The 23640-nt window shown below is 38.7% G+C and overlaps 1 protein-coding gene across 3 annotated transcripts in view; it reads left to right on the forward strand.

Annotated features, from left to right (window-relative positions):
• KIAA1958 (KIAA1958 ortholog) overlaps positions 1-23640 on the forward strand; it is a 178186-nt gene that overhangs the window by 7924 nt on the left and 146622 nt on the right. The gene's annotated exons all lie outside the window — the stretch shown is intronic.

A 23640-nucleotide genomic window follows, 5' to 3' on the forward strand; every position in this document is an offset into this window, starting at 1 on the left:
ATCATTTATGTCTATACTTTATTCAAATTCTTTTTATTTTATTTTTTATATTTGCTGTACTTTTTTCTTTTTCTCTTTTAGTCTCTTTAATGTACTTTCCATGGTGTCTATCTATTAAGCCTAGTGTTCCTTCTAGTTTTGTCTTCCTTTTGAATTTTTTTTTTCCTTTTCTATTCCATACTGAACTCTGTCATTTCTCCTTTTAAATGCTCTTGTTATTTAGCCATTGTCATTTTTTTTAGCTTTTCTATTTCTGATGTATGCTTTCTTTCATAGCATCCTATCATTTCCTTAATTTCTTTCAATTCTTATTGAAATATTATATTACAGTTTTCATCTGCTTTGTGGCCATATTTTTGTGATGTTCCTTCATTGACTACTGGTACGTAATTTGGTTCTTTTTAATCTTTTTTCTCACAGTACTTTTCATAGGATTATGTTGTATTCTTTTCTCTTGTTCATGTATAAGTTAGAAGGATTTACCTGTACTTCAGGAGGTTTCTGTGATGGGGGTGGAAGTGGACCAAGGTAGTTTTCTTAGTTTTAAGGTTTGAAATTTTCTCCTTGGTTTCTTATGTGAAGTATTTAAAAATATGGCCACTCAAAATCAAAGTGAGATACCAATACATACCCACTAGAACGGCTAAATGAAATAAATGAAAAATACCAAGTGAGAATGTAGAGTAATTGGAATTCTCATGCACTGCTATTGAAGTGTAAATTGGTATAGAAATATAAATGGGTACAAGCAATTTGGAAAGTTGTTTGGCAGTATCTACTAAAGCTGCATATGCATATCCTATAACTCAGTAATTCCACTTGAAGATAAATGCTTACCAAATAAATGTACAAGAATGTTCATAGTACTGTTTGTAATAGCCCCAAACTGAAGGGTGCCCAAATGACCATCAGTATAATATGTGGTAGGGTGTTATATTGATGACCCCAAATAAATCACATCTCCTGGTGTCTACACCCGTGTGTTGTCTCTTTCTGCAGTGAGTCTAATTTTGGCTACCTAACTTACTTTGGCCAGTGGACATTAGCAAGCATGATCTGTTGAGGAATTAGTGACTAGAAAGGAGAAAAGTGGAGGCTTCTGGAGTGCGGGTAATATTCTGTTTCTTGATCTGGTTGCTGGTTACATAAATGTCTTCTGTTTGTGAAATGGTGAAATATGAGCAGCTTGTTCACTTATTATTTCTGCTCTTTTCTAATTGTATATTATATTTCAACATACAGGAATAAATATGTCCTCTTTATCTAGTCTCTGCTGTGATATTCTCTGAGATTGGCCTCCTTTGGGAATCTTTATCCTTTATCCTTAGTGATGCCTCTTTGATTTAGATTTTAATCCCAACAGTTTTCTTTTTCTACATTTTTTTTTTTTTTTTTTTTGGCTGCGTTGGGTCTTCATTGCTACGCCAAGGCTTTCTCTAGTTGTGGTGCTCAGGCTTCTCCTTGTGGTGGCTTCTCCTTGTGGAGCGTGGGCTCTAGGTGCATGGCTCAGTAGTTGTGGCACACGGGCTTAGTTGCTCTGTGGCACGTGGGATCTTCCTGGACCAGGGATGGAACCCATGTCCCCTGCAGTGGCAGGCAGATTCTTAACCACTGCGCCACCAGGGAAGTCCCCTTTTTAAAAATTTTTATTATTTTAATTTTAAAAATTTTTCTGGCCACGCTGCACAGCTTGTGGAATCTTAGTTCCCCGACCAGGGATCCAGCCCAGGCCCACGGCAGTGAAAGTGCCGAGTCTTAACCACTGGGCCACCAGGGAAGGCCCCCAGCAGTTTTCTTTCTAAGGCCTCTTAGTAGGTCCCCATGGTCTTGTAGTCTTCTCTAGAAGCCTGAGAGACTTTACTCTTCTATCATCCAGTTTCACTTAAATGGGATCCTTTCTTTTTGAGGGTAATTGTTGGTAATTTCTTGTTCCAGGTTATATAATTATCAGAACTCCTCTTTTTTTCTCTCCTCACCTGCCCAGTTTTTGATCCTGTGTGAGTCCTGTTTATGTGAGTGTTTTAGCTTCTGCCTACTCATCTCAGGTTCATGGGGCTACTTCATCACCTAATTCTGTTGATCTTACCTTCCGTTATCCTAGTTATTTTATCTGCCCCCACCCCTGCCACCCCATGTACTTGTAGATTCACTTGCAATTGTAAGAAATAATAGATTCTTTGCATACTTTGCTGTTTCCCCTGATGGTTAACATTTTATAAAATTATAATATCACAGCTAGGCTGTTGACTGTTATGGGCTGAATTGCATTCCCCCTGATTCATATGTTGAATCCTTGATCCCCCAATGCTTCAGAATGTGGCTGTATTTGGAGCTAGGGCCTTTAACAAGGTGCTTAAGTTAAAACGAGGCTGTTGGGGTGGCCATGATCCATTCTGACAGGTGTCCTTGTAAGAGGAAATTTGGACACAGAAAGAGACACCAGAGATGTGTGTACAGAGGAGAGACCATGTGAGGACACAGTGTGAAGGTGGCTATCTGGAAGCCAAGGAAAGAGGCATCAGAAGAAACCGGATTTGCCAACACCTTCATCTTGGATTTCTAGCCTTCAGAACTGAGAAAATTAATTTCTGTTGTTTAAGTCACCCACTCTGTGGTATTTATTTTGTAACGGTAGCCCTAGCAAATGAATACATTGACATCTGTACAATTGTCCACTTTTATTCAGATTTCCAATTTTACTTTTACTCATATGTGTGTGTATTAGGTTCAGTACAGTTTTATCACCTGTGTATGTACTTGTTTCTACCAGCCCCTCTATTCTCCCACCCTGCCACCCCTTCCCTAACCCCTGACAACCATTACGAGGTCTTCCATTTCTGGAACTTTGTCATTTAAAAATATAAATGGAATCATACAGTATGTAACCTTTTGGGATTGGCTTTTTTCACTAAGCATAATTCCCTGGAGATACATCCAGGTTGTTGCATGTATCAATAGTTTGTTCCTTTTTATTCCTGTGTAGTAGTCCATGGATTTATCATAGTTTATTTAAGCATTCATCTGCTGAAGGACATCTAGGTTGATTCCATTTCTTGGCCTTTACAAATAAAGATGTTATGAACATAACTTTTAATTTTTTCTGGGAAACATACCCAGGAATGTAATTGCTATATCATATGGTAATTACACATTTAATTTTTTAAGTAACTGCCAAACTTTTCCAGAGTGACTGTGCCATTTTATATTCCCACCAGCAATATATAAGTGATCTAGTTTCTCCACATCCTTGTTAGCATTTGATGTTGTCACTGTTTCTTATTTTAGCCGTTCTGATGTGTGTTTAGTAATATTGTGGTTTTGGCTAATGACTAGTGTTATACATCTTTTCATGTGTTTATTTGCCATCTGTATATCCTCTTCTATGAAATGTCTGTTTATGTCTTTTGTCCATTTTCTAATTGAATTTTTTTGTTGGCTTGTTTTACTGTTTTCACAGTTCTTTATCTATTCTAGATGCTAGTCGTTTGTCAGATATTTGGTTTGCAGATGCTTTCTTCTAGTTTATAGATGTCTTTTAATCCTCTTCACATGCGCTTTCGCAGAGCAAAAATTTTTAATTTTACCAATTTTTCCTATTATGGATCTTGCTTTTGGTTTCAAGTCTAGGAACTCTTTGCCTAGCCCCAGATCCCAGAGATTTTCTTGTAGTTTTATACCAGTTTTTGTTTTGTTTTGTTTAGTTTATTGTTTTACAATTAAGCCTCTGATCCAATTTGTGTTAGCTTTTATTTAAGGTGTGAGGTTTAGGTTGAGGTTCATTTTTGCCTGTGGATGTCCAGTTACTCCAGTGCCATTTGTTGAAAAGGCTATCCTTCCTCCATTGAATTTCTTTTGCACCTTTGTAAAAAGTTAGTTGAGCATATGTGTGAGTCTATTTCTTGGTCGGCTCCATCTGTTTTTATGAATAGATATGAGGAGAGTTCAGAACTAAGCTTCTGATTCTATCCTGCTTGCTTAGAAGTCCTTATTTATTCCTAGAATGATTTTTTGTTATTATGTTGGAAACTATTTTTTTCCTATTGATCAAGGGGGACAGATATCTGTGTAGGTTAAAAAAAAAAATTAAGGTATGCAGTAATTTGATTAATAGCTTTTGTAGTTTATCTGCTTTATAATATAGTGATATGCCCATGTATATTTGTTGCAGAGAGTTTAATTCTTTTCTGAATTACTCAGGTTGTTAACATTCATGACAATTATGATTCATTAATATTCTTCATTTATCTGGCATCTTGAGAAAACAAGAAACTCTACATTAATGAATTTCTCTATAACTAAAGTTTAACTCCTGGATGAAACTCAAGATTTTAATCATTTTTAGTGAAAATATATCCCAAATGTAGTTTAAGTAAAGGTAGCATTTCAGTTGCTTTTGGAAATTTGCCAAAGGAATCCTTTTCTGGCATCTGGGTGAATCCAAGCAGATATAGAAACATTTTCAAGATTTTTTTCACTCCCCCCCAAAATTCTCTTAACTTTTCTTTAAAGAAGTTTAAAAAACTTTTTTTTAGTTTTGCAATTTTAGGCTGGTTTTGTACAACTAATGCAAGGAAGGATTCATCTACCTGACTAACATATTCATCAAATTCACTGATTTACCCAAATCCTGTTTAAAACAGCCTTTGACCAAACCACTAGACTAACAGAGAACCTCAGACCCCAGGGAATATCAATTGGAGTGAGGCCTCCTGAAGGTCCTCATCTCAGCACCAAGACCCAGCTCTATCCAATGGCCTGCAAACTCCAGTGCTGGACGTCCCAGGCCAAACAAGCAGTAAGACAGGAATACAGCACCACCCATCAAAAAAAGAAACAACAAAAAAATATGTTACAGACGCAGGAGCAATGTAAAAATGCACCAGACCAAACAAAAGAAGAGGAAATTGGCAGTCTACCTGAAAAAGAATTCAGAATAATGGGAGTAAAGATGATCCCAAATCTTGGAAATACAATGGAGAAAATACAAGAAACATTTAACAAGGACCGAGAAGAACTAAAGAGCAAACAAACAATGAGGAACAACACAATAAATGAAGTTAAAAATTCTCTAGAAGGAATCAATAGAATAACTGAGGCAGAACAACAGGTAAGTGAACTGGAAGATAAAATAGTGGAAATACTGCCTCAGAGCAGAATAAAAAAGAATGAAAAGAATTGAGGATAGTCTCAGAGACCTCTGGGACAACATTAAATGCACCAACGTTCGAATTATAGGGATCCCAGAAGAAGAAGAGAAAAAGAAAGGGTATGGGAAAATATTTGAAGAGATTATAGTTGAAAACTTCCCTAACACAGGAAAGGAAATAGTCAAGTCCAGGAAGCACAGAGAGTCCCATACAGGATAAACCCAAGGATAAAAACGCCAAGACGCATACTAATCAAACTATCAAAAATTAAATACAAAGAAAAAATATTAAAAGCAACAAAGTAAAAGCAACAAATAACATACAAAGGAATCCCCATAAGGTTAACAGCTGATCTTTCAGCAGAAACTCTGCAAGCCAGAAGGGAGTGGCAGGATATTTAAAGTGATAAAGGGAAAATCACATTTAAAGTGATGAAGGAAAAATCCTACAACCAAGATTACTCTACCCAGCAAGGATCTCATTCAGATTCAACAGAAAAATTAAAACCTTTACAGACAAGCAGAAGTTAAGAGAATTCAGCACCACCAAACCATTTACAACAAATGCTAAAGGAACTTCTCTAGGCAGGAAACACAAGAGAAGGAAAAGACCTACGATAACAAACCCAAAACAATTAAGAAAATGTTGGTAGGAACATACATATCGATAATTACCTTAAATGTAAATGGATTAAATGCTGCAACCAAAAGACACAGACTGGGTAAATGGATACAAAACAAGACCTGTATATATGCTGTCTACAAGAGACCCACTTCAGACCTAGGGACACATACAGACTGAAAGTGAGGGGATGGAAAAAGGTATTCCATGAAAATGGAAATCAAAAGAAAGCTGGAGTAGCAATTCTCATATGAGACAAAACAGACTTTAAAATAAAGACTATTACAAGAGACAGAGAAGGACACTACCTAATGATCAAGGGATCAATCCAAGAAGAAGATATAACAATGGTAAATATTTATGCACCCAACATAGGAGCACCTCAATACATAAAGCAAATGCTAACAGCCATAAAGGGGGAAATTGACAGTAACACAATAATAGTATGGGATTTTAACACCCCACTTTCACCAATGGACAGGTCAGCCAAAATGAAAGTAAATAAGGAAACACAAGCTTTAAATAACACATTGAACAAGGTGGACTTAATATTTATAGGACATTCCATCCAAAAACAAGAGAATACACTTTCTTCTCAAGTGCTCATGGAACATTCTCCAGGATACATCATATCTTTGGTCACAAATCAAGCCTCAGTAAATTTAAGAAAATTGAAATCGTATCAAGTATCTTTTCCGACCACACCACTATGAGACTAGATAACAATTACAGGAAAAAAACTGTAAAAAATACAAACACATGGAGGCTAAATACTATGTTACTCACTAACGAAGAGATCACTGAAGAAATCAAAGAGGAAATCAAAAAATACCTAGAAACAAATGACAGACACGATGACCCAAAACCAATGGGAGGCAGCCAAAGCAGTTCTAAGAGAGAAGTTTACAGCAATACAATCCTGCCTCAGGAAACAAGAAACATCTCAAATAAACAACCTAACCTTACACTTAGGTGTAAGCAATTAGAGAAAGAAGAACAAAAAACCCCCACAGTTAGCAGACGGAGGGAAATCATAAAGATCAGATCAGAAATAAATGAGAAAGGAATGAAGGAAACAATAGCAAAGATCAGTAAAACTAAAAGCTGGTTCTTTGAGAAGATAAACAAAATTGATAAACCATTAGCCAGACTCATCAAGAAAAAATGGGAGAAGACTCAAATCAACAGAATTAGAAATGAAAATAGAAGTAACAACAGACACTGCAGAAATGCAAAGGATCATGAGAGATTACTACAAGCAACTATATGCCAATTAAATGGACAACCTGGAAGAAATGAAAAAATTCTTAGAAAATATAGCACAACCTTCTGAGACTGAACCTGGAAGAAATAGAAAATATGAACAGACCAATCACAAGCACTGAAATTGAAACTGTGATTAAAAATTTTCCAGCAAACAAAAGCCCTGGACCAGATGGCTTCACAGGTAAATTCTATCAAACATTTAGAGAAGAGCTAACACCTATCCTTCTCAAACTCTTCCAAAATATAGCAGAGGGAGGAACACTCCCAAACTCATTCTATGAGGCCATCATCACCCTGATCCCAAAACCAGACAAAGATGTCACAAAAAAAGAAAACTACAGGCCAGCATCACTGATGAGCGTAGATGCAAAAATCCTCAGTAAAATACTAGCAAACAGAATCCAAAAGCACATTAAAAGGATCATACAGCATGATCAAGTGGGGTTTATCCCAGGAATGCAAATATACGCAAATAAATCAATGTGATACATATTAACAAACCGTGATGTGATACATATTAACAAATACCATATTAACAAATTGAAGGATAAAAACCATGTGATAATCTCAATAGATGCAGAAAAAGCTTTCAACAAAATTCAACACCCATTTATGATAAAAACTCTCCAGAAAGAAGGCATAGAGGGAACCTACCTCAACATAATAAAGGCCATATATGACAAACCCACAGTCAGCATTGTTCTCAGTGGTGAAAAACTGAAACCATTTCCTCTAAAATCAGGAACAAGACAAGGTTGCCCACTCGCACCACTGTAATTCAACATAGTTTTGGAAGGTTTAGCTATGGCAATCAGAGAAGAAAAAGAAATAAAAGGATTCCAAATCAGAAAAGAAGAAGTAAAGCTGTCACTCTTTGCAGATGACACAGAGAATCCTAAAGATGCTACCAGAAAACTACTAGAGCTAATCAATGAATTTGGTAAAGTAGCAGGATACAAAATTAATGCACAGAAATCTCTTGCATTCCTATACACTAATGAGGAAAAATCTGAAAGAGAAATTAAGGAAACACTCCCATTTATCACTGCAGCAAAAAGAATAAAATACCTAGGGATTAAACCTACCTTAGGAGACAAAAGACCTGTATGCAGAAAACTAAGACACTGATGCAAGAAATTAAAGATGATACAAACAGATGGAGAGATCTACCATGTTCTCAGATTGGAAGAATCAACACTGTGAAAATGACTATACTACCCAAAGCAATCTACAGAGTCAGTGCAATCCCTATCAAACTACCAATGGCATTTTTCACAGAACTAGAACAAAAAATTTTACAATTTGTATGGAAACAAAAAGGACCCTGAATAGCCAAAGCAATCTTGAGAAAGAAAAATGGAGCTGGAGGAATCAGGTTCCCTGACTTCAGACTATACTACAAAGCTACAGTAATCAAGACAGTATGGTACTGGCACAAAAACAGAAATATAGATCAATGGAACAGGATAGAAAGCCCAGAGATAAACCCACGCACATATGGTTACCTTATTTTTGATAAAGGAGGCAAGAATATACAGTGGAGAAAAGACAGCCTCTTCAATAAGTGGTTCTGGGAAAACTGGACAGCTACATGTGAAAGAATGAAATTAGAACACTTCCTAACACCATACACAAAAATAAACTCAAAATGGACTAAAGACCTAAATGTAAGGCCAGACACTCTATGACATAAATTACAGCAAGATCCTTTTTGACCCATCTCCTAGAGAAATGGAGATAAAAATAAACAAATGGGACCTAATGAAACTTCAAAGCTTTTGCACAGCAAAGGAAACCATAAACAAGACGAAAAGACAACCCTCAGAATGGGGGATAATATTTGCAAACGAAGCAACTGACAAAGGATTAGTCTCCAAAATAAACAAGCAGCTCATGCAGCTCAATATCAAAAAAACTAACAACTCAATCCAAAAATGGGCAGAAGACCTAAGTAGACATTTCTCCAAAGAAGATATATAGATTGCCAACAAACACATGAACGGATGCTCAGCATCACTAATCATTAGAGAAATGCAAATCAAAACTACAATGAGGTATCACCTCACACCGGTCAGAATGCCATCATCAAAAAATCTACGAACAATAAATGCTGGAGAAGGTGTGGAGAAAAGGGAACCCTCTTGCACTGTTGGTGGGAATGTAAATTGATACAGCCACTATGGAGAGCAGTTTGGAGATTCCTTAAATAGAACAAATAGAACTACCATATGACCCAGCAATCCCACTACTGGAAATATACCCTGAGAAAAGCATAAATCAAAAAGAGTCATGTACCACCGTGTTCATTGCAGTACTCTTTACAATAGCCAGGACATGGAAGCAACCTGTGTCCATTGACAGGTGAATGGATAAAGAAGATGTGGCACATATATACAATGGAATATTACTCAGCCATAAAAAGAAACAAAATTGAGTTATTTTGTAGTGAGGTGAATGGACCTAGAATCTGTCATGCAGAGTGAAATCAAGAAGAGAAAAACAAATACAGTAACACAAATATATGGAATCTAAAAAAAAAAGGTTCTGATGAGCCTAGGGGCAGGACAGGAATAATGACACAGACATAGAGAATGGACTTGAGGACACAGGGAGGGGGAAGGGTAAGTTAGACGAAATGAGTAGCATTGACATATATACACTACCAACTGTAAAATAGATAGCTAGTAGGAAAGCAGCTGTAAAGCACAGGGAGGTCAGCTCGGTACTTTGTGACTGCCTAGAGGGGTCAGATAGGGAGAGTGGGAGGGAGACACATTTCCATCATCACAGAAAGTTCTGGACAACACCACACTACATCTTTATGATGGAAAGCTTCTCACTTTTCCATAGCATCATAAAAGAGCTCTCTGTGGATGGATGGTAATGATGGTAGCACAACAGTGTGAATGTACTTAATGCCAATGAACTGCACACTTAAAGAGAGTTAAGATGGTAAATTTTATGTTATTTATTTTACCCCCACTGCAAAAGAGCAGTTCTCTCAGTTACACTCTCTCCTAATATTCCAAGGTGTGGCACAAATTGCAGCTGGTTACTAAATTGGACCTCCTTCAAGTGTGGGCTCACCAGAACTAAGAATTTATTTACTTATTTATTTTAATTAAATATTTATTTATTTAGTTTTGGCTGCATCAGGTCTTCGTTGTGGCACACAGGATCTTTCGTTGTGGCACGAGTGCTCTTCGTTTCGGCATGCAGGTTTCTCTCTAGTTGTGGCGCACAGGGTTCAGAGTGCATGGGCTCAGTAGTTGCGGTGCATGTGCTCTCTAATTGTGGCGCACAGGCTCCAGCGTGCATGGGCTCTGTAGTTGCAGCACGCAGGCTCTTTAGTTGTAGTGTGCAGGCTTAGTTGCCCCGTGGCATGTGGGATCTTAGTTCCCCAACCAGGGATCGAACCTGCATCCCCTGAATTGCAAGGGAGATTCTCAACCACTGGACCACCAGTGAAGTCCCAAAGCCAAAAATTTATAAGTGGTTTTAAGCATATGAAAAAAACCCAATGCCTGCTGTCCATTTCTACTGCCCATGCTTTGGCTTTGAGTTTTTACACATTCTTGGTTGGATCCATCCACCTTTTATTTCAACAGCATTGTTATTAGACCCTTCTCAAATCTCCCCGCACCACACAGTCCTCTCCTTCAGAGATATGTTAATCCCTCAGCACTAATATCAGAGCCACCATTACATCTTGTTGACTCTGTATACATGGGAATAGGGATGGGCAACAATCGATCAATACTGAAAAAGCTGAAATCAACAGAGGAAATAAGATGGGGTAGAGGGACACACCAAAAAAAAAATCCCATTCTTAGAAATTAAAATTAGAAGTGGTAAATCAGTTTGCTAGAAAGAACAAGAGCAGCAAAAACCTTGTGTGTGTCTGTGTGTTTGGGTGTGTGTGCATGTGTGTGTTGGCAGGGGATGAGGGATCGACAAAGGCCCCAAAGTAACAATAACTCAAAATCTCTGTAATGCAGTCTGCAGTTGTGCTTAATCAACTACAAACCTCAGTGCTCCCTCAGTTATGAAATCTTACTCCAAAGTCCTGCTTTAAACCTATCAGGGGGGTTGCATATAGTCTATAGTCCCCACTTGGGGCAATTTGATATATACAGTGACTTCTAGGAACACAACTCCCCACATAAACAATGCCTACCCACCCATAGGTCCAAGAATAAAACCAGAACCATCTGAATCAGAGCTAACTTTATCACTATAATTTCATCTTGGGTTTCAATTTAGAATTTTCTTTTATATACAGTGAAATGCTAACAACTTTGTCAACAATGTTTAGGTCATATACACTGAGTTTTCTGTGGTTCTGCTAAAATACCCACACTTTTTCCCAGTGCTGTGGGTCAGCAGTCTATAAACATGGAACAACCTGCCTTTGAAAGAAGCCACCTCTGCTGAAACGGCATCATGTGTGCGATGTGGGCCTGAGTGTAACCATCTGGCAACCCACCCAGATTCACTGTTGGATGGATGCTGAACCTACCAGCTCTCATTCCATCCTCAAATCTTAAACCTAAGAGCTACTTGCAGATTTCCAGTCAGGGCAAAGTTCCTGTTAAATGTCTGTTAAGACAAAGTGGGATGAACTTAGAGGCTTTTTTTTTTTTTTTAAAGGAGAATTCAAGAAAAGAGTTCAAGATACACATCACCCCATAGGTCTTCTCTTACGTGCTGTACACAGTGAGTCAATACACCATGCACAAGCTCTGGCATCAGACAGACAAATTTCATATCTTGGCTCCAGCAACTACTAGCTGTATAACCTTTAAGAATTCACTTAACCTCTGAGACTCAATTTTCACATTTTATAAGATGGAAATAACAGTAACAGTACCTTAGTTCTATGGTTGTAGTAAGATGACATATGTAAAAGACTGACAACATATCCAACTAAAAAGGCTTTTAGAAACTTCTCTGCACAACTGCCACTGTCCAGTCCAACCAACCGCCTCTTCAGTTTTGCTGTATATTCAGCACTCAACTCAGCTCACATAGTCTGTCCTCAGTTAATTGGTAGCTATTATTAACTACAGTCCTCATCCAAACCAGCTCTATCCCCTGACCTCACCTCTGCTAGTTTGCAGATTCACTGACCCCATCTACTAATTATGGCATCTCAGAGGACACTCTACAGCCAGCCAATGCCCCCTTCTTCTCTCCAAGTGGCACCCTGACCCCTCCCTCACCCCGCATAGCTGATTCATCAGTGCCTGCTAATACTGGGCCAGTTCTATGCAAGTCTAGACTAATGACCTGTGCTAAAATGACATTAGAGCATGTGTTCATACACATACGTTCCAGAAAGATTTGTTCAAGGGCTCACTTTTAATCATTTTTAGAAAAATATCTAAGAAATTCTAAACTACCTTCCTTAGGACTTTCAAAAGTGTAAAACAAGGTGAGGAAATTCCAGGCCAGAGACCAGAACTAACATATGGCTTAAATTTCATATAATCCAGGCCACAGCTTCTAAAACCACATGGTTGGTGCTTTAAAATCAACATATCCAATTATGAATGTATCTGAAAGGTCTCTTGGCATCCTTCCAGAACCATCCTCCACCCTTAGTATCTGATTCTGACATCACTTCTCAAACTAGGTGTCATGAGTAATAAAAAGAAATCAGTTTCTTTTTTTTTTAAACAGATCTTTATTGGAGTATAATTGCTTCACAATACTGTGTAGTTTCTGTTGCACAACAAAGTGAACCAGCCAAATGCATACACATGTACCCATATTTCCTCCCTCTTGAGCCTCCCTCCCATCCTCCCTATCCCACCTCTCTAGGTCATCACAAAGCACTGAGCTGATCTCCCTGTGCTATGCTGCTGCTTCCCACCAGCCAACTATTTTACATTCGGTAGTGTATATATGTCGATGCTACTCTCACTTCGCCCCAGCTTTGCCCTCCCACCCCATGTCCTCAAGTCCATTCTCTATATCTATGTCTTTATTCCTGCCCTGCAACTAGGTTCATCAGTACCTTTTTTTTTTTTAAGTTTCCATATATATGCGTTAGCATACAGTATTTGTTTTTCTCTTTCTGACTTACTTCACTCTGTATGACAGACTCTAGGTCCATCCACCTCACTACAAATAACTCAGTTTTGAAGAAATCAGTTTCTAATTGGTGGTTTTGATGATGGTGGCTATGATGGTAGGTGGCTTTGCTGTAGGTAGGAAAGATATTGCCCAGTTGTCTTTACACAGCCCTGTATCTTGCTAATTCAGGCCACCCACGCTTGTCAGCTTGAAGGTACTCCCACCATCCACTTGACTCTAAAAGAAGTCTGGGGCGTTTGCAATCCTGCTCCTGTGGTGATGCCAGTTCACCCAGAACATTGGCGCCGGGAGGCCAGTCCTGAGGTCAGGTGGTAGTACCTCCATTTTACAGATGCAGAAATGTGGCCAGAGTTGCACATGCCACCAGACTAGATCCGTCGATCAAAACAGAGACCTAGCTCAGCGAATCCTGCAAGAGAAAGTGGATGTTTTCTACAATGGTGAAAACAGTCCTGTTTACAAAGAAAAATGAGAGGCAGAGAAGAGAAAGCAAGTAAGGAAAAAAAAAGCAAATGAAACCCTAGAGAAAAAGAAAGTCCTGAAAGAACAATGGGGATCAAGTAAAAATGTGCCCGGAGAAAGAACTGCAGATTCTGACCGAAAGAACCTGCTGGATGCCTCCAGGGATGGGAGCTGTGAGCTCCACCACCAACGCAGCTGTGATGGGCTCCAAAGACAGCAAAGTTTCTAAACAGCAGACAAACTGTAGTGAATAGCGATGCACACTTTGAGAGTAAAACTATAAAGAAAAAAAAGTCCAGGCCATGTTGATTCACATTTCCATTCTGCCCACTGTGACCAAGAGACAGATGCTGAATATTAGGTCCACATAATGAGACGGAGTCCTTGCACCAGTGCCATGGGCAGCTGTACCAAAGACCCACTAGAGGCTGAGCCAAGTCCTTCTGAATTAGTATATTCATCTTGCCCAGCTGTAGACTCAGGGCTGGGTAAGGGGGGTAAGCTTTATGCCATACCCAAGGATCAAGCCACAGAAAAGCAGATATAGCAAGTGGAAATAAGGAAGCTGATCCCAGTGGGTTCAACAAGGGTCAGGGTCTATGTCAAAGCAAGCAATGAGAATGACTGCACATTTCAAGTCAGTCACATCTGTGGTATGGAACCAAGGAGGAGGTTGTTTCCAGAATAGAATTTGTTGGACCAAGAATCATTCGTGGTCCTTTCAAAGGCACCAGGAGCTGAGATAGGTGTATGAAGAACAGGGACTGGATAGATAATCAAATGTGATTCAGGTGAAAGGAAAGCAGGCTTTAAAAACTACTACTTTAAATAGTAATGTGTAAACTCTTTAGAAATACAAGACCCTAAGAGTACCACACATTAAAGCCCAAGAAGAACAGGCAAAGCAATGGACCCAGGAAGATGTTTGCCTTATATGCTTTTATTAGAAAAAATGTTTAAAGATTGAAGAATAAAGTAATTAAATATTCAACTCACAAGCTTAAATATGATTTAAAAAACAACAACAACAGAAGAAAGGGACTATAAGGTAAAGGAGAAATTAATACAATCAAAAACAAAACAAATGGACTTCCCTGGTGGTACAGTGGTTAAGAATCCGCCTGCCAATGCAGGGGACACGAGTTTGAGCCCTGGTCTGGGAAGATCCCACATGCCGAGGAGCACCTAAGCCCATGCACCACAGCTACTGAGCCTGCACCCTAGAGCCCGCGAGCCACAACTACTGAGCCCATGTGCCACAACTTCTGAAGCCTGTGTGCCTGGAGCCCATGCTCCGCAACAAGAGAAGCCACCACAATGAGAAGCCCGCGCACCGCAATGAACAGCCCCCGCTTGCTGCAACTAGAGAAAGCCCATGCGCAGCAACAAAGACCCAACGCAGCCAAAAAATAAATAAATAAATACATGTATAAAAACCAAAAAAACAAAGGAGGAGATGGCAATCTCATCACAAGCAAGTCACATCATAAGGGGGAAGAAAGATCAAATATAAACATCATTTATTAAGCACCTCCTAGCTCCAAGTACTGTATGCCGGGTGCTAGGGACAGTATTGAAAAGGACTGACATATGCTGGCTAGATCCAAACCACAGATGGTCTAGAAAGGTTTATGAGAAGGAAAACTCAGGATATTAGTATTTCTAGCTTCCATTTTTAATCTTTATAGTTTGACTTTGTTCTTACTGGAAAGTAAAAATTAACATTTATTTGTATCACTAATATAAATTTTGATGATCTGGATTTTTCCCTCTTTTAGAATACTTATAGTGAATAGTTACAGTGAAAAAAATCCATGTATTTCTCACAGTTTCAAACCTTGTTTATTTCTCTGTTCCTTTAGTTTTCTTTTTTATCAGTGCTTCTGCTTCCTCTGCCACTCTCTTATCTGTAGTTTAAGCTTATGGATATTAATTTACAAAGGATGCCCACACCTCTTAACTGTAAAAAAGTTAACGTAGGACCAATATACCCACTTACTTGGAGTATAGAGTATCATGTAAATGGTGGTGAAAGCATCAGGTATATGCTGTTGCTTTATCAGACATACTAAATAATGCACAACTACTGCAAAATATCAATTTCATTCTGTCTTTAGTTACTTGAGATTATGCCACATGCATTATCTTATCTGCAACTGAAGGTAGTACTTATACTCAAAGCCATTGCTAAAGACTGAATTAAATTTCCTTGGAAGTAATATACATGTAGCTTATCTACCTCTGTCTTTTATGTTTTCCATCTTAAGTGTCTTCAAAATGTAAAAGCAATTTAATTTGCTGCTTCCTTTCTATTAGCCAGTTTAATCGATCAAGCCAAGTGTAAAATGGCAAAAAACTGTTTTCACTTTGCCATTTTCCCAAACACATGAAACTTAAGAACTCCTTGATCTTAATTAAGATGACATATCACCAAGGGGACTGAATCACCTCTCTTCTATTACACTGGTCCACTTCCCACAATATTGTGTAATTGGGAACAAGAGACAAGGTGATGCATTTATATCAGCACTTACTGAAATACTAATTAAACGCTTTAATAATCCAACAATTACATGAATGTAGTCCAGTGCAACCAAATTATTCCCATGCGGTTACTGTTTTATCAGAAACAAGTTAGTATAAAAATGCTTTTGAACTCCAAAAGGTATACTCCATTTCTCATTACCATGACTTATAGCAGTAATATGTATCTGCTGGAAATGCCTGAAAGAACTGTAGGATTTGGAATTTATTTTCATGATCACCACACCTATTTTGCTTCTCTTACACAATATTTATTCTTTCAATAATAATCACTGAGCACCTATGTACCAGGCATGAAAGAAGGCAAAATAATGTATAGAAATGTTCAGAAGAGACACAAGGATAATTCAAAAACACAACAGATTCCTAAAGGCCATCTGTATTTGTCTTTGATTAGGCTTTTGTTATTGTCAAATTATATTTAAATACCAGAACATGTTATGGCTTGCTGTGTCCAGCGCGTAAAAACTAGATCATTACTTGCCATTTGTGACAACAGGGATGGTTGTAGAGGGTATCATGCTTAGTGAAATAAGTCAGACAGAAAGACAAATACCATATGATTTTACTTATATGTGGAGTCTAAAAAACAACAGAAATAAACAAAACAAAGTGAAAACAGACTCACAGATACAGAGAACAAACTGGTGGTTGCCAGAGCGGAAGAGGCTAAAGGGTTGGGCAAAATAGGTGAATGAGGATTAAGAGGTACAAACTTCCAGTTATAAAATAAATAAGCCAAGGGGATGTAATATACAGCGTAAGGAATATGGTCAGTAATAGTGTAATAACTTTGTATGGGAACAGATGATTACTAAACTTATTGTGGTGACCATTCATAATGTATGTAGATATCTAATCAGTATGTAGTACACCTGCAACTAACATAATATTATACATCAACTTATGTTTCAATAAAAAAAAAAAACTAGATCATGGTACTTTCAAATGGATCCTGAACAGTTTGCGATGCTATGAGCATAAGTTCAGACATCATAAACACCTAATTTGTGTTAAGTCTTACGTTAGTATAATAATAGTATAGATTAGTAAAAACCACCTGACGTTTTATAGATCAATCAATAGAGAAATAATGAATTAAAAACAGCAAAGAATTACCTTTCTTCTGCTTTCTTTGGCTGTCATTTATTCTAATTCTGTTTATTCTATTTGTATTTATTTTATAGTTTTAGCTCTTACATATTGTTGTTGATCCGTTTTGAGTTAATTTTCATATTTTTTGGCAGCTACTATGTAAAATAGTATGGAGGTTCCTCAAAAAACTGAAAATAAAGTTGCCATATGATCCAGCAGTCCCACTCCTGGGCATATATTCAGACAAAAAAAAGGTACATGCACCCCTATGTTCACAGCAGTACTATTTACAATAGCCAAGAAATGGAAACAACCTAAATGTCCATAGACAGATGAATGGATAAAGAAGATGTGGTATATATATACAATAGAATATTAGCCATAAAAAAAATAAAATAATGCCATTTGCAGCAAATGGATGGACCTAGAGATAATCATACTAAGTGACGTAAGCCAGACAGAGAAAGACAAATACCATGTGATATCACTTATATGTGGAACCTAAAATATGACACAAATGAACATATCTACAAAACAGAAACAGACTCACAGACATAGAGAACAGACTTGTGATTGCCAGGGGGGAGAGGGGATGAGGAGGGAAGGATTGGGAATTTGGGATTATCAGACGAAAACTATTATATATAGGATGGATAAACAACAGGTCCTACTATATAGCACAGGAAACTATATTCAATATCCTGTGATAAACAGTTACGGAAAATAATGTGAAAAAGAATATATATATATATATATATATATGTATGTATAACTGAATCACTTTGCTGTACAGCAGAAATTAACACATTGTAAATCAACTATACTTCAATAAGATTAAAAACATTTTTTTTTAATTTCATATATATGGTATGAGGTAGGAGTCCAATTTCATTCTTTTCGTATAGAAATCCAGTTGTCCCCAGCACCATACGTTGAAGAGGTATATAGTAAGCTGAGGCAATCATGGAGTTCCCTTTGTTTATATCTCATCTCTCAGAAATCACTGTACTTCATTGCCTAATATCCAATGTCTTAAAAATCACTGTTTACTATATTTTGTCTGGTTTCTTAATTGTTTCAGTTGACATGATGGTTAATTTTAGTGTCAACTTGACTGGGCCACAGGGTGCCCAGACATTTGATCAAAATTTTTCTGGCTGTGTCTGTGAGGGTGTTTCTGAATGAGATTACATTTGAATCAGTAGACAGAGTAAAGCAGATTGCCCTCCCTAATGTGGGTGGGCCTCATCCAATTAAACTAAGACCTAAAAAAGCTGAGTAAGAAGGAAACCTCCTGCCAGACAGCTGAGCTGAGTCATCAGTCTTTTCCTGCCTTCTGACATTGGTTCTTCGTGGGTCCCAGGCCTTCAGATTCAAACTGGAACTACATCATAGGCTCTCCTTGGTCTCCAAATTGCTATTTGGAGAACTTGGGAGTACTCAGCCTCCATAACTATGTGACCCAATTCCTTATAATAAGTACACACATGCGCACACACACACCCCATTGGTTCTGTTTCTCTGGAGAACCTGAGTAATACAAGGGAGTTGATAAATCTGCTCCTAGTTACTTCATCTTGGCCAGAAGCATAAGTCTAATGTATTTTTAAGACAATACTTTATGGCAGAACAAGCAATTACAAGAATAGTCATGAATAATTTTTTCTTACTTTTCTGCAAGATTCATACTTTTGCCATAGCCATGAGTCATGGTTCTTTGTGAAACTGAGCAGGACCCTGAGGTGCCCTCTGGGATACAAAAGTCTTTCTGTGTCCCCAGTTTCTTATTTGCAGGATGAAGGCCTCATTCCCCTAGACCTTCCTGAATACCAAAGAGCAGATTCAAACAGTTGCTAATCAGGAAAGTAAGGGAATGCAGAAACAAAGGAGGAGCGATCAAAAAAAAGGTAATGCAGCTACTAAAGCAGGATGCTGGTTTCTCCTCAAGGGGAGTTCTTCCGCAGGAACTAAGGCCCCCATCCAGGTGGAGAATGGTAACTTCAGGCTGAGCACAAGATTCCTGGAACACTGCCCTGTTACCTCACCACTAACCAATCAGAAGAAAGTCACACATCCTGCAGCCCTCACCCCAAATCTTGCCTATAAAAACTTTTCCCGAAAATCATCAGGGAGTTCGGGTTTTCTGAGCATGAGCCACCTGTTCTTCTTGCTTGGCCCTGCAATAAATGTTTCTGTGCTCCAAACTCCAATGGTTCCTTTTGTTTGGTCTCGTTGTGCGTTGGGCACATGAACTCATGTTTGGTAACAAGATGATAGTTATGGAGACCCTTGACTGAAGGAAAAATACCCAGAATTTGGCATCAGTCAAATCTGTGTGAGAATTCCTTTCACTGACCTATTCTTTGATTCACTGGGACCTAAACTCAGTTGATCCTACCATGTTTTCACTGTCCCAGTACCCCATCCTCACTTCTTTCTTTATGCAGCTTAGATTTGATGGTACTGGGCTGGCCAAAAAGATCGTTTGGGTTTTTTGTAAGATGTTCTGGAAAAACCTGAACAAAACTTTTTGGCCAGCCCAGTACATCATTGAAAACAATCCCTTGTACACTCTGAATTCCCTCATTCCTTTCTTTCTTCAACATAACCTAATGACTGTTTTCACTTTAAACTTATGACCACTAAACTCAAGTAAGTCCTTAGGGCTACCTAGTGATTGTACTTATCTCCCTATTCCAGTGGTCTCAAATGTTTTTGTGCATTAGAATAACCAGAGGGCTTGATAAAACAGAGCATTTGTGCCAACTTTCAGAGTTTCTGATTCAGTGGGTCTGGGATTGATCTCAGGTGGCTGTGGGGTGGCTGCAGCCTGCAGTGGCTTGAAGCAGGATCTTGGTTCCCCAACCAGGGACTGAACCCAGGCCACAGTGGTGAAAGCACCAAATCCTAGCTGCTAGACCACCAGGGACTAGTAGCTGGGGCAGGGCCCTGGCTCTTTGTCTGCTTTGAAGAAGGAATTCAGCAAAGAGACAGAAAGTAGTGAAATAAGTAAAGTGTTTATTAGGAGAAAAAAGTTATGTGCAGATAGACACACCGCAGGCTCAGAGAGAGAGTTACATGCTTTTGGGGTAGTTTAAATCACTTATATGGGGGCAGTTCTTCCAAGTGTCCCCTGGCCAGTCATCTTGCTTTGTCTGGCTCTGGGTCCATATTTGGTCTGACTCAGGACCCTGCCCTGTGTGCGTGTGCATCTTTTAGCTAAGCTGGATTCCAACCCAAGGGTCTCTGGGAAGTTAACAGAACATATTATGGTCTGGCACCCCCTCCCTTCTCTGACCCCTGAGGAACTTTTCTGTGCATATGTAGTTTGGGAGGTCTCCTTGACCTCAAGAATGAGAAATATGTGGTCTCTCTATCTTTTATCCAAGCAGGACTCAGCTCCTCCTTGCTCCTGCCATAATCTTTATCTTGGAGTATCTGTCCACAGGAAACAGATTCCAGCTGCTCAGCCTGGGGCCCATCTGTCGCCTGCCTCAGGATGAGGCCCAAGAATTTGCATTTCTAACACATTCCCAGATGATATTGGTGCTGCTGGTCAAGGGGTCACACTTGGCTCGAATCCATTCACTCTCCCACTGTCCTAATTGAACATCTCTTCAAATCTCCAATTCCTTCTGCTCCGTAGTCACTCTCACTGAGGAAACAGAAGCAATCAGAAGATAATTTCCACATGCTCCCAATGTCACATCTACCTCTCTGACATGGTTCCCTGCTTGGTCACTTTGTCCCATCTGCAAAATCCTCCTTGCTTTTCCTCAGGTGCACCAACATTGCTCCCACTTCAGGGATTTTGCCATGGTTGCCTGGATCACTCTTTTCCCCAGAGAGCTGCATGATCTACTCCTTACTTAGGTCTGCTTAAGTGTGTTCTTATTAGAGAGGCCTTCTCAGACCACCCTAAAAACCTCCCTGTGTGTGCCTGTCATTTCCTATCTCCCCTAACCTGGATTACTTTTCTCTAGGGCACTTATTACCACCTGATCCTTTACTTATTTATTTCTCTACCATCTACATTTAGCTTCAAGGAGACTTTGAGGAGGAGGGAGGTAGTGGCAGCTGAATTCTCTGGAATGACACTAAATTAGTGATAACAGAACAGATAGCACTGTAATCTGTTTAAGAAATCTGACTGTGAAAGAAAGGAGAAACAGGAACATGAAGCAGCAGGCTCAAGCAGAGGTTTCTTAGGATGCAGGTTGAAGGAGCAGGGGCCAGATCAGTGCAAAGAGAAAGTTTAATATTGAAGGTATGTATGGGAGACAGGCTTGCTTAAATATGTGGAAAGAATGGTCTCACAGAGCACAGATTTCTGCTTTTGTTTTTAAAGCAGCTATCTACTAAGTGCAAGGCACTGGGGGAAATAGTTCACACCCCTTGCCACATCTGATTAATCTCCATAACAAACCTAAGAAGGAGGAATTATCACCTAGTTCTTTTCTATATAATCATTCTACTGAGAGATGTTAACACACAGGCTTCCCTGTCCAGTTTCATCCTTCCTTTCTCCCTTACCTTACTTATAATTGATCCTGTTGGATCTCCAACTTCAGGTATTCATACAGTCAAATATCAGATCTCAGGAGCAAACTTTTGTGGAAGGGGCTGAACCACTTCTTTACTACCTCAGGCGGTTATCAAGCTGCCCACAGGTAATCAATTATTTATGCTCAGAGAATCCAGAAGTCACCCTGACTCACAAGAACCAACCTCTGCTGACTGACTCCACAGTGTCTTCATACCAATTCACCTTCTGTTTAACTCTTAGAGCTATTCCAAATAGTTTTTCATCACAGCATCTACTCCAAATCCTTTCTTTCCAATTTCACCCTCAGCCCCTCCACTTTCAGCAGAAAGCCTTCACTCACCAAAAACATAGATGGCACCCAACAGAAAATGTTTCAAGCTCCCTTCCCGCTACTTCAAACGTTCATCTTTCTCAGGAATGTTCCTTTCCTCTGTCCCATCATTATTCCTGCAAACGGTAATAACTGTATGGCTTCCTTTCCAACATCTGTATCCCTTTTTCTTGCATTATCTTACTACCCTGACTGGGACCTCCAAAACAATGGTGATAACAGACATTCTTATCTTGTTCCTGATTTAACCTGCAGACCTTCAGTGTTTTTCCTCATTTGGACAAAACTTCAGTGTTTCCCATAACTCTGGGCTTGGGTGTTGGCTTATCACAACAATGTTTATTTTAAATGCTTCAAGGGTGAAACATCCATAAAGAGCTGGTTCCAGGCTCACCTAAAGCTTCTTCACTATGATGAAGCTTAACCATACACAATTCTGCTAACACAGAGAAGATATTAGACGTATCTACGTTACCTTTTTTTTTTTTTTGCAGTACGCGGGCCTCTCACTGTTGTGGCCTCTCCCATTGCGGAGCACAGGCTCCGGACGCGCAGGCTCAGCGGCCATGGCTCACGGGGCCCAGCCACTCCGCGGCATGTGGGATCTTCCCAGACCGGGGCACGAACCTGTGTCCCCTGCATTGGCAGGCGGACTCTCAACCACTGCGCCACCAGGGAAGCCCCTCTACATTACCTTTTTAAAAAATCGTATATAATCTTTCCAGGTATTTTAATCGCAAGTCAGCTATTTGTTGAAATCTTTATTTTAGTGTCCTCTTTATCACCAAATAATTTTCTTTCTATAATGACTATAAACTTCTATAATTTCTATAATTTTCTTTCTGTAATGACTATAAATGCAGTCTATGTTTGCTCATTTCACAAAAGTACAATATAGGTGAGTGGTCTATAAAAATGAAAAAAATTCAAATTGAACCATATAGTGGCCAGCAGGACCAAATAATCTTATAAAAACCTTATTAGAAAAAAAAATTAGACAATCAGTTTTATAGTACAAACTAGCCAAGAGAAAACCAATTTTAAAAACAATTCTTGTGAAATAAGCCAGAGAAAGACAAATACCATATGACCTCACTTATATGTGAAATTTAAAAAACAAAGCAAGACAAAACAAAATGAAAATAGACTCAGATATAGACGACAAATGGGTGGATGCCAGGGGGGAGCGGGTTGGGGGTGGGGGTAGAATGGGTGAAAGGATTGAGAGGCACAACCTCCAGTTATAAAATAAATAAGCCACAGGAATGTAATACGCAGCATAAGGATTGTTGTCACTGATATTGTCATAACTTGTATGAGAACAGATGGTCATTAGACTTACCATGATCATTTCATGATATATGCAAATGTCAAATCACTATGCAGTACACCTGAAACTAAGATAATATTGTATATTAACTATATAATTTTTTAAAAGCAATAGCAAAAATAAGAATATATTAAAAAACAGAATGAAAATAAAACAATTCTCAAATGTTTAATAATATATATTTTTATGACATGACTTT

The sequence above is a fragment of the Tursiops truncatus genome, chromosome 6, assembly GCF_011762595.2.
Source record: "Tursiops truncatus isolate mTurTru1 chromosome 6, mTurTru1.mat.Y, whole genome shotgun sequence".
In the NCBI taxonomy this organism is placed as follows: domain Eukaryota; kingdom Metazoa; phylum Chordata; class Mammalia; order Artiodactyla; family Delphinidae; genus Tursiops; species Tursiops truncatus.